The sequence below is a fragment of the Coregonus lavaretus genome, assembly GCF_964263955.1.
Source record: "Coregonus lavaretus genome assembly, chromosome: 3".
NCBI classification, from domain to species: Eukaryota; Metazoa; Chordata; class Actinopteri; order Salmoniformes; family Salmonidae; genus Coregonus; species Coregonus lavaretus.
Window position 1 is genome coordinate 22,243,449 of NC_139990.1, and position 11,953 is coordinate 22,255,401.

Below are 11,953 nucleotides of genomic sequence, written 5' to 3' on the forward strand. Positions count from 1 at the left end.
GCTGCCGCTTTCAAGGAGCGGGACTCTAACCCAGACGCTTATAAGAAATCCCGCTATGCCCTCCGACGAACCATCAAACAGGCAAAGAGTCAATACAGGACTTAGATTGAATCGTACTGCACCGGCTCCGACACTCGTCGGATGTGGCAGGGCTTGCAAAATATTACAGACTACAAAGGGAAGCACAGCCGCGAGCTGCCCAGTGACACGAGCCTACCAGACGAGCTAAATCACTTCTATGCTCGCTTCGAGGCAAGCAACACTGAAGCATGCATGAGACCATCAGCTGTTCCAGATGACTATGTGATCACGCTCTCCGTAGCCGAGTAAGACTTTTAAGTAGGTCAACATTCACAAGGCCGCAGGGCGAGACGGATTACCAGGACGTGTACTCCGAGCATGCGCTGACCAATTGGCAAGTGTCTTCACTGACATTTTCAACATGTCCCTGACGGAGTCTGTAATAGCAACATGTTTCAAGCAGACCACCATAGTCCCTGTGCCCAAGAACAGTAAGATAACCTGCCTAAATGACTACCGACCCATAGCACTCACATCTGTGCCATGAAGTGCTTTGAAATGTTGATCATGGCTCACATCAACACCATTATCCCAGAAACCCTAGACCCACTCCAATTTGCATACCGCCCCAACAGATCCACAGAGGATGCAATCTCCATTGCACTCCACACTGCCCTTTCCCACCTTTACAAGAGGAACACCTACATGAGAATGCTATTCATTGACTACAGCTCAGCGTTCAACACCATAGTGCCTTCAAAGTTCATCACTAAGCTAAGGACCCTGGGACTAAACACCTCCCTCTGCAACTGGATCCTGGACTTCCTGACGAGCCATCCCCAGGTGGTAAGGGTAGGTAACAACACATCTGCCATGCTGATCCTCAACACGGGGGCCCCTCAGGGGTGCGTGCTCAGTCCCCTCCTGTACTCGCTGTTCACCCATGACTGCATGGCCAGGCATGACTCCAACACCATCATTAAGTTTTCTGACGACACAACAGTGGTAGGCCTGATCACTGACTACAATGAGACAGCTTGTAGGGAGGAGGTCAGAGACCAGGCAGTGTGGTGCCAGGTTAATAACCTCTCCCTCAAAGTGATCAAGACAAAGGAGATGATTGTGCACTACAGCAAAAAAAAGAGGACTGAGCACGTCCCCATTCTTATCGACGGGGCTGTAGTGGAACAGGTTGAGAGCTTCAAGTTCCTTGGTGTCCACATCACCAACAAACTATCATGGTCCAAACACACCAAGACAGTCGTGAAGAGGGCACGACAAAGCCTATTCCCCCTCAGGAGACTGAAAAGATTTGGCATGGGTCCTCATACCCTCAAAAGGTTAGAAAGCTGCACCATCGAGAGCATCCTGACTGGTTGCATCACCACCTGGTATGGCAACTGCACAGCCTCCGACCTTAAGGCACTACAGAGGGTAGTGGGTACGGCCCAGTACATCACTGGGGCCAAGCTTCCTGCCATCCAGGACCTCTATTCCAGGCGGTGTCAGATGAAGGCCCTAAAAATTGTCAAAGACTCCAGCCACCCTAGTCATAGACTGTTCTCTCTGCTACCGCACGGCAAGCTGTACCGGAGCACCAAGTCTAGGTCCAAAAGGCTTCTTAACAGCTTCTACCCCCAAGCCATAAGACTCCTTAACAGCTAATCATGGCTACCCGGACTATTTGCATATTTTAAAACTGCATTGTTTGTTATGGGCTCGTAAGTAAGCATTTCACTGTAAGGTCTACACCTGTTGTATTTGGCGCATGTGGCAAATACAATTTGATTTGATTTGATTTATGCATCTAGTTTGACTGTGACATCTCCAGCTTGTTGTTAATAAAGAATGATGAATTTAAGATTGACTTCAGGTGTCCCTGATGGTAATTTTCATGAAAAGGCCTCTCAGGAACATAGAATGTTGTCTTCGTAAGAAACTCCAGTCAATATCCAGTCAAGGTTATTGTCCTGCTGAAAGGCGAATTTGTCTCCCAGTGTCTGTTGGAAAGCAAAGAAAAAGAGGACATAAACATTATGGGGTTTTCCCTGGGTCAAACACTTTCTAACAATTAGCTAGTAATGTCTCTGTACTACAGAATGTATCAGATTGTTGGATTTGTGGATTGTTACCAGACAGTGCTGAGACTATGCAATTACTAGCTATACCCCTCGGTGCTTATGAAATATTTATGTGGGTAGACAGCTTGATTGGGTGGAGATAAGGTGTTTTATATGAGAATATTTGATTTTAATAATCCCACCTCTCTGCCAAAGCAACCCGTCACCCTGGCGTTCTCTCCTCCAGGTTATTTGTGTTATATAGCAAATGGAACCGGTCTCCAGTTGGGGGAAGTCAATGTTAGTATAACTTTTCTGTCTACAATAACATAGCCCTGCCTTTACTGTTGAGAAATTGAACATTCCACCCTAACATGTCATTGGGAATACGTTATAAACTCAAGAATCACAGTGTGCATACTTAACCTACTTCCTCAGTAAGGGGAACTAATTTACATCTACGTTTGGGTGTGCAAGTTGTATTTTCCCCGCTGGATGAGCACCTTCCGCGGTACACTTAGTAGGTTCATCACCCATGATTTCTAATTGTTTTCTTAGTCCCGTATTATTGCAACAAATCTCTAGTAACCCATTATACACACATACGACTTGGTAACCCTCTCATGTGTGCAAACCAATATATATATATATATATAATATATAATACTTATTTAATTGTATGCTACCCAATTCCGACTTTTAGGCTACCCAATTCCTACTTGCAGGCTATCCTATTCCTGCTGTAAGCTATCCAATTGCTACTTGCAGGCTATCCAATTCCTGCTGTAGGCTATCCAATTCCTACTTGCAGGCTATCCAATTCCTGCTGTATGCTATCCAATTCCTACTTGCAGGATATCCAATTCCTCCTGTAGGCTATCCAATTCCTACTTGCAGGCTATCCAATTCCTGCTGTATGCTATCCAATTCCTACTTGAAGGTTATCCAATTCCTGTTGTAGGCTATCCAATTCCTGCTACCGCAGTGTTCAAATGTAGGCTTACAAATTCCTACTTTTTTAGGGGGTAGATCAGCTTTAATATTGCAGATAGATTGTAACTTCCATCAATGTAATTGTCTGCATCACTTCCAATCCCCAATGTGTTTTTTTTCTCGCATGTATATACAGTGGGGGAAAAAATTATTTAGTCAGCCACCAACTGTGCAAGTTCTCCCACTTAAAAAGATGAGAGAGGGCTGTCATTTTCATCATAGGTACACGTCAACTATGACAGACAAATTGAGAGAAAAAAATCCAGAAAATCACATTGTAGGATTTTTTATGAATTTATTTGCAAATTATGGTGGAAAATAAGTATTTGGTCACCTACAAACAAGCAAGATTTCTGGCTCTCACAGACCTGTAACTTCTTCTTTAAGAGGCTCCTCTGTCCTCCACTCGTTACCTGTATTAATGGCACCTGTTTGAACTTGTTATCAGTATAAAAGACAACTGTCCACAACCTCAAACAGTCACACTCCAAACTCCACTATGGCCAAGACCAAAGAGCTGTCAAAGGACACCAGAAACAAAATTGTAGACCTGCACCAGGCTGGGAAGACTGAATCTGCAATAGGTAAGCAGCTTGGTTTGAAGAAATCAACTGTGGCAGCAATTATTAGGAAATGGAAGACATACAAGACCACTGATAATCTCCCTCGAGCTGGGGCTCCACGCAAGATCTCACCCCGTGGGGTCAAAATTATCACAAGAACGGTGAGCAAAAATCCCAGAACCACACGGGGGGACCTAGTGAATGACCTGCAGAGAGCTGGGACCAAAGTAACAAAGCCTACCATCAGTAACACACTACGCCGCCAGGGACTCAAATCCTGCAGTGCTAGACGTGTCCCCCTGCTTAAGCCAGTACATGTCCAGGCCCGTCTGAAGTTTGCTAGAGTGCATTTGGATGATCCAGAAGAGGATTGGGAGAATGTCATATGGTCAGATGAAACCAAAATATAACTTTTTGGTAAAATCTCAACTCGTTGTGTTTGGAGGACAAAGAATGCTGAGTTGCATCCAAAGAACACCATACCTACTGTGAAGCATGGGGGTGGAAACATCATGCTTTGGGGCTGTTTTTCTGCAAAGGGACCAGGACGACTGATCCGTGTAAAGGAAAGAATGAATGGGGCCATGTATCGTGAGATTTTGAGTGAAAACCTCCTTCCATCAGCAAGGGCATTGAAGATGAAACGTGGCTGGTTCTTTCAGCATGACAATGATCCCAAACACACCGCCCGGGCAACGAAGGAGTGGCTTCGTAAGAAGCATTTCAAGGTCCTGGAGTGGCCTAGCCAGTGTCCAGATCTCAACCCCATAGAAAATCTTTGGAGGGAGTTGAAAGTCCGTGTTGCCCAGCGACAGCCCCAAAACATCACTGCTCTAGAGGAGATCTGCATGGAGGAATGGGCCAAAATACCAGCAACAGTGTGTGAAAACCTTGTGAAGACTTACAGTAAACGTTTGACCTGTGTCATTGCCAACAAAGGGTATATAACAAAGTATTGAGAAACTTTTGTTATTGACCAAATACTTATTTTCCACCATCATTTGCAAATAAATTCATTAAAAATCCTACAATGTGATTTTCTGGATTTTTTTTCTCAAATTTTGTCTGTCATAGTTGACGTGTACCTATGATGAAAAGTACAGGCCTCTCTCATCTTTTTAAGTGGGAGAACTTGCACAATTGGTGGCTGACTAAATACTTTTTTTCCCCACTGTATATATACAGTGAGGGAAAAAAGTATTTGATCCACTGCTGATTTTGTACGTTTGCCCACTGACAAAGAAATGATCAGTCTATAATTTTAATGGTAGGTTTATTTGAACAGTGAGAGACAGAATAACAACAAAAACATCCAGAAAAACGCATGTCAAAAATTTTATAAATTGATTTGCATTTTAATGAGGGAAATAAGTATTTGACCCCTCTGCAAAACATGACTTAGTACTTGGTGGCAAAACCCTTGTTGGTAATCACAGAGGTCAGACGTTTCTTGTAGTTGGCCACCAGGTTTGCACACATCTCAGGAGGGATTTTGTCCCACTCCTCTTTGCAGATCTTCTCCAAGTCATTAAGGTTTCGAGCCTGACGTTTGGCAACTCAAACCTTCAGCTCCCTCCACAGATTTTCTATGGAATTAATTTCTGGAGACTGGCTAGGCCACTCCAGGACCTTAATGTGCTTCTTCTTGAGCCACTCCTTTGTTACCTTGGCCGTGTGTTTTGGGTCATTGTCATGCTGGAATACCCATCCACGACCCATTTTCAATGCCCTGGCTGAAGGAAGGAGGTTCTCACCCAAGATTTGACGGTACATGGAGCCGTCCATCGTCCCATTGATGCGGTGAAGTTGTCCTGTCCCCTTAGCAGAAAAACATCCCCAAAGCATAATGTTTCCACCTCCATGTTTGACGGTGGGGATGGTGTTCTTGGGGTCATAGGCAGCATTCCTCCTCCTCTAAACACGGCGAGTTGAGTTGATGCCAAAGAGCTCGATTTTGGTCACATCTGACCACAACACTTTCACCCAGTTCTCCTCTAAATCATTCAGAAGTTCATTGGCAAACTTCAGACGGGCCTGTATATGTGCTTTCTTGAGCAGGGGGACCTTGCGGGCGCTGCAGGATTTCAGTCCTTCACAGCGTAGTGTGTTACCAATTGTTTTCTTGGTGACTATGGTCCCAGCTGCCTTGAGATCATTGACAAGATCCTCCCGTGTAGTTCTGTGCTGATTCCTCACCATTCTTATGATCATTGCATCTCCATGAGGTGAGATCTTGCATGTAGCCCCAGGCCGATGGAGATTGACAGTTCTTTTGTGTTTCTTCCATTTGCGAATAATCGCACCAACTGTTGTCACCTTCTCACCAAGCTGCTTGGCGATGGTCTTGTAGCCCATTCCAGCCTTGTGTAGGTCTACAATCTTGTCCGTGACTTCCTTGGAGAGCTCTTTGGTCTTGGCCATGGTGGATAGTTTGGAATCTGATTGATTGATTGCTTCTGTGGACAGGTGTCTTTTATACAGGTAACAAGCAGAGATTAGGAGCACTCCCTTTAAGAGTGTGCTCCTAATCTCAGCTCGTTACCTGTATAAAAGACACCTGGGAGCCAGAAATCTTTTGATTGAGAGGGGGTCAAATACTTATTTCCCTCATTACAATGCAAATCAATTTATAACATTTTTGACATGCGTTCTTCTGGATTTCTCACTGTTCAAATAAACCTACCATTAAAAATATAGACTTATCATTTCTTTGTCAGTGGGCAAACGTACAAAATCAGCAGGGGATCAAATACTTTTTTTCCCCTCAATGTATATATATATATATATATATATATATATATATATATATATATATATATATATATATATATATATATATATATACAAAGTTGTAGTCAGAAGTTTACATACACTTAGGTTGGAGTTATTAAAACTAATTTTTCAACCACTCCACAAATTTCTTGTTAACAAACTATAGTTTTGGCAAGTCGGTTAGAACATCTACTTTGTGCATGACACAAGTAAATTTTCCAACAATTGTTTACAGAAAGATTATTTCACTTATAATTCACTGTATCACAATTCCAGTGGGTCAGAAGTTTACATACACTAAGTTGACTGTGCCTTTAAACAGCTTGGAAAATTCCAGAAAATGATGTCATGGCTTAAGAAGCTTCTGATAGGCTAATTGACATCATTTGAGTCAATTGGAGGTGTACCTGTGGATGTATTTCAAGGCCTACCTTCAAACTCAGTGCCTCTTTGCTTGACATCATGGGAAAATCAAAAGAAATCAGCCAAGACCTCAGAAAAAAATTTGTAGACCTCCACAAGTCTGGTTCATCCTTGGGAGCAATTTCCAAACACCTGAAGGTACCACATTCATCTGTAAAAACAATAGTACGCAAGTGTAAACACCATGGGACCACGCAGCCATCATACCTCTCAGGAAGGAGATGGATTTTGTCTCCTAGAGATTAACGTACTTTGGTGCGAAAAGTGCAAATCAATCCCAGAACAACAACAAAAGACCCTGTGAAGATGCTGGAGGAAACAGGTACAAACGTATCTATATCCACAGTAAAACGAGTCCTATATCGACATAACCTGAAAGTCCGCTCAGCAAGGAAGAAGCCACTGCTCCAATACTGCCATAAAAAAGCCAGACTACGGTTTGTAACTGCACAAGGGGACAAATATCATACTTTTTGGAGAAATGTCCTCTGGTCTGATGAAACAAAAATAGAACTGTTTGGCCATAATGACCATCGTTATGTTTGGAGGAAAAAATGGTGCCGCTTGCAAGCCGAAGATCACCATCCCAACCGTGAAGCACGGTAGCAGCATCATGCTGTGGGGGTGCTTTGCTGCAGGAGGGACTGGTGCACTTCACAAAATAGATGGCATCATGAGGAAGGAAAATTATGTGGATATATTGAAGCAACATCTCAAGACATCAGTCAGGAAGTTAAAGCTTGGTCGCAAATAGGTCTTCCAAATGGACAATGACTCCAAGAATACTTCCGAAGTTGTGGCAAAATGGCTTAAGGACAACAAAGTCAATGTATTAGAGTGGCCATCACAAAGCCCTGACCTCAATCCTATAGGAAATGTGTGGGCAGAACTGAAAAAGTGTGTGCGAGCAAGGAGGCCTTTTAACCTGACTCAGTTACACCAGCTCTGTCAGGAGGAATGGGCCAAAATTCACCCAATTTATTGTGGGAAGCTTGTGGAAGGCTACCCGAAACGTTGGAGGATTAAATTGAAATTGCAACCAACTTTCTATGGCTTGTTTTAGAAATAGTAATATTCGGGAGATGATTTCCTTTTAAAATAACTGAAAGTGAGAGGTTGTAATCTGAATAAAGAGAAAAAGGCCATTCTTGAACATTGGGTGAGACAATTCCAATTCCTACTTGCAGGCTATCCAATTCCTGCTAATATACTGGTCCAACAGTATATTTCACGTGATTATAGGTACTCCAATCCCTACTATTGGAGACACCACTGTGCTCCCAATGATCAATGTTAACCGGTCAGATTCAAATAGTTCTGCCAAATTGAACCCCAACATTTTGTGGATGAGGTGGACAAGAGATCTTTCACCAAACAGACAGTCCTTCACATAGATGTTTTTGTTGCTAGAGGGATGTCTGGGTCCAAGCCGAGCGAAACAGATCAAAAAGTCAGGTCGCTCTCATCCGGGTCACGGCACCAAATGTTGTTGAAAACTCGATCCAAAGACTAAGGCAGAGAATATGTAATTGTATAATAGAAACATCTTTAATCAAGCAGCTGCGAGGGAGATCTGTCTCTGATTTCACAGGGAAGAATTTGAAGACTAAATGGTTACATGTCCCTTATATAGTGGGAGGTGATAACACAATCATATTGTTACACAACAGTTATTTTCTAAATGCAACAGTTTCAGAACACAATGGCCTTGTGTTAGGGTGCCGACATAACAGGAGTCTATGCAAGGCATAACATCACAGTTCAACACAGAACATATAGCTTGAGAAGTTACAACAGCTCACCCCAAATTCTGCCACAACATCAGCAACCCAAATATTGTGAGACTCCTATTTGCCTGCTCTAAAAACCAAGCCAAAAACACCAAGAAATGTAAGTTATTTTTTGGGAGAATCCTAATTTGTTAAGGTTAGGCAATACCTCTGAATGGTTAAGGTAAGGGTTTTGGGTTAGGCTTAAAACAAAAATATCAAAAACAACATTCTATCGCTAGATTCGAACTTGCAACCTTTAGAATCAGAGGCAGATACGTGATCAGATCCTCAGAGGCAGATGCTTACACCTATCTGCCATCCCCGTCCACAACGGCCTAGCAAAACTGAAACCTACTTTAAGGTAACAGCGCTCAATGTTGCCCCTAGTGGCCTGTTTCCACGTCATCTCCTGACTTCCTCAGACATGGATGGACGTTGAGTACTGACTTGTGTCACAGGTGACCTGGCTGGCTGAACAGCACCCTCAGCAGTAGGATGTGACCAGCACAGAGAACGGGACCACAAACCCCAGAAGGGTGTCTAAGATGTGGACCGCTACTCTTTCAGCATCGGAGCCCGTGTGTTACTGGCACTTGCGCTCACCATCGCGCATGTCGCGAGTGGCAATGGTGGGGGCAGTCAGAGCGCAGGCGAGCCCCCACAGGGCCAGGAGCAGCGTCGCCTCCTCCTTGCACCCCAGCCGGTTCCACATCTGCGGGTAGAGCACCTGGAGGTAGCGCTGGATGCCGAGTAGAGTGACCGTTAGCACGTTAGCGTACAGGCTGAGGTAGAGCAGGAAGGTGGCTAGCTTGCAGGCGGCACGGCCCAGAGTCCAGCCATGCAGGAGAGAATAGACCCACATGGGCACCATCGTCAGGTACAGGATGTTAAGGACACCAGGTTCACCAGCATGAGGCACAGGGTAATGTTGGGGCATCGGGGCTAGCAGCGCACAATGACCACCAGGACAGCTATGTTACCAGGAAGGCCCAGCACACAGCACAGCCCCAAGACGATGCACGAAATCAGGTGGCCCGAGGTGTTGGAGGAGTTGAGGTTCTCCATGGTCAGTGAAAGAATAAGACAAGGTGTTGGAGGAGTTGAATAAGATAGAGGTGTTGGAGTTGAGGTTCTCTATGGTCGGTGAAATAGTAAGATATCTAAGAGCTATCTGGAAAACAGTAGACTTCTAATCTTGTTTTTTTGCAGGTGCTGGACACCCCAAAATAGATACCGTTAAAACAGTCTGTACACTAGAAAACAGAGTCTGAGAGAGAGAGAGAGAGAGAGAAAGAGAGAGAGAGATACTTCCGATTTTGTCATTCAGGCTACAGCCAACCTGATTCTCACAAATAGAAATGTTAAAATGTAGCACACAACACTAAGAAGATAGTTTCAAGCTATACACTGAGTATACAAAACATTAAGGACACCTGCTCTTTCCATGACATAGACTGACCAGTTGAATCCAGGTGAAAGCTACTTCTTAAATCCACTTAAAGCAGTGTAGATAAAGGGGAGGAGACAGGTTAAAGAAGGATTTTTAAGCCTTGAGACAATTGAGACATGGATTGCGTATTTGTGCCATTCAGAGGGTGAATGGGCAAGACAAAATAATTAAATGTCTTTGAACAGGGTATGGTACTAGGTGCCAGGCGCACCAGTTTGAGTGTGACAAAAACTGCAACACTGCTGGGTTTTTCACGCTCAACAGTATCCAGTGTGTATCAACAATGATCCACCACCCAAAGGACATCCAGCCAATGGCAGGCCAGTGGTCGAAAACGGGTAATTGATAAAGGGGACAAAGGAGTGCAGAGCAACAGACGGACTACAGTTAGTCCAGTACAACATTGGTGCCCAAAGACCCATAAAAGAATGCACAACTCGTCGTACCTTGAGACGAATGGGGTATGGCAGCCGACAACCTTACAGAGTTCCACTTATGTCAGCAAAAAACAAGAAACTGTGGTTGCAGTGAGCTAAGGAACGAAAACACTGGACACTGGAGAAGTGGAAAAACATTGTCTGGTCTGATGAATTCCGGTTCCTGCTGTTTCACGCTGATGGGAGGACTAGGGTATGGAGAAAACCACGTGAGTACAGGCTGGTGGTGGTGTGATGGTGTGGGGTATGTTTTCATGGCACACATTGATAAAAGTGGAGCAACGTTTGAATGCCACAGGATATCTGAACATCATTGACTAACAGGTGCAACCCTTCATGGCAGCAGTGTTTCCATCTGCGAATAGATTATTTCAGCAGGATAATGCCGCATGCCACAAGGCTAGGATTGTCCAGGAATGATTCCACGAATATGACAGTGAATTCAGCTTACTGCAGTGGTCTTCCCAGTCACCAGTTCTCAATACAATTGAGCATCTGTGGGATAAGATGGAACGAGCTATTCGAAGTAGAGATCCACTACCAGCCAACTTGACTCAACTGTGGGAAGCATTGGAATCAACATGGTCCAGCATCCCTGTGGAACACTTTTGACACCTTGTAGAATGCATGCCCCAACAAATTGAAGCTGTTCTGAGGGTAAAAGGGAGTGCAACTCAATATTAGTAAGGCTTTCCTAATGTTTTGCAGACTCAGTGTAGATCCACAGGGGCACAGTGGCCAGGCATAGGATGTTGGAGGACACCAGGATCAGCATGAGGCACAGGCTAAAGGTAGGGCGTCGGGGCGAGCGGCACAGGATGACCACCAGGACAGCTATGTTACCAGGGAGGCCCAGCACACAGCCCCAGGACAATGCTCGAAATCAGGATGACGAAATCCAGGGGGGTGGGGTCCAAGATCGAGGTGTTAGAGGAGTGGAGGTTCTCCATGGTCAATGAAAGATAATAGATCTAAGAGATATCTGGAAGACAGTAGACTTTAGAAATCTTTGTTTCTGGTCTAGACACCCCAACATAGATACTGTTAATACAGCAATGAGGGAATGTGCGTAAATATGTTTTTGTAATGACTTTCAGACAACACATGGAGGCGGACAGGAGGAATATATCCATACAGAGCCACTTTGCATTGACAGTACATGCTTCAGTCTAAGCCGCTGGGGTAATAAGGTTTTGAGGTGTCTGTCTTACAATGAGGGAAAAAGTATTTAGTCAGCCACCAATTGTGCAAGTTCTCCCACTTAAAAAGATGATTGAGGCCTGTAATTTTCATCATAGGTACACGTCAACTATGACAGACATATTGAGCATAAAAAAATCCAGAAAATCACATTGTAGGATTTTTAATGAATTTATTTGCAAATTATGGTGGAAAATAAGTATTTGGTCACCTACAATCAAGCAAGATTTCTGGCTCTCACAGACCTGTAACTTCTTCTTTA

General features: G+C 44.1%; 1 pseudogene across 1 annotated transcript; it reads right to left on the reverse strand.

The window, feature by feature from the left end:
- Window positions 1-9,088: 9,088 nt before the first annotated feature.
- On the reverse strand, window positions 9,089-11,441 carry LOC311115097 (leukotriene B4 receptor 1-like; annotated as a pseudogene). The gene is made up of 2 exons: window positions 11,217-11,441; window positions 9,089-9,464 (listed from the first exon to the last, which is right to left on the reverse strand). The product of its transcript is annotated as a leukotriene B4 receptor 1-like (transcript).
- Window positions 11,442-11,953: the final 512 nt, after the last annotated feature.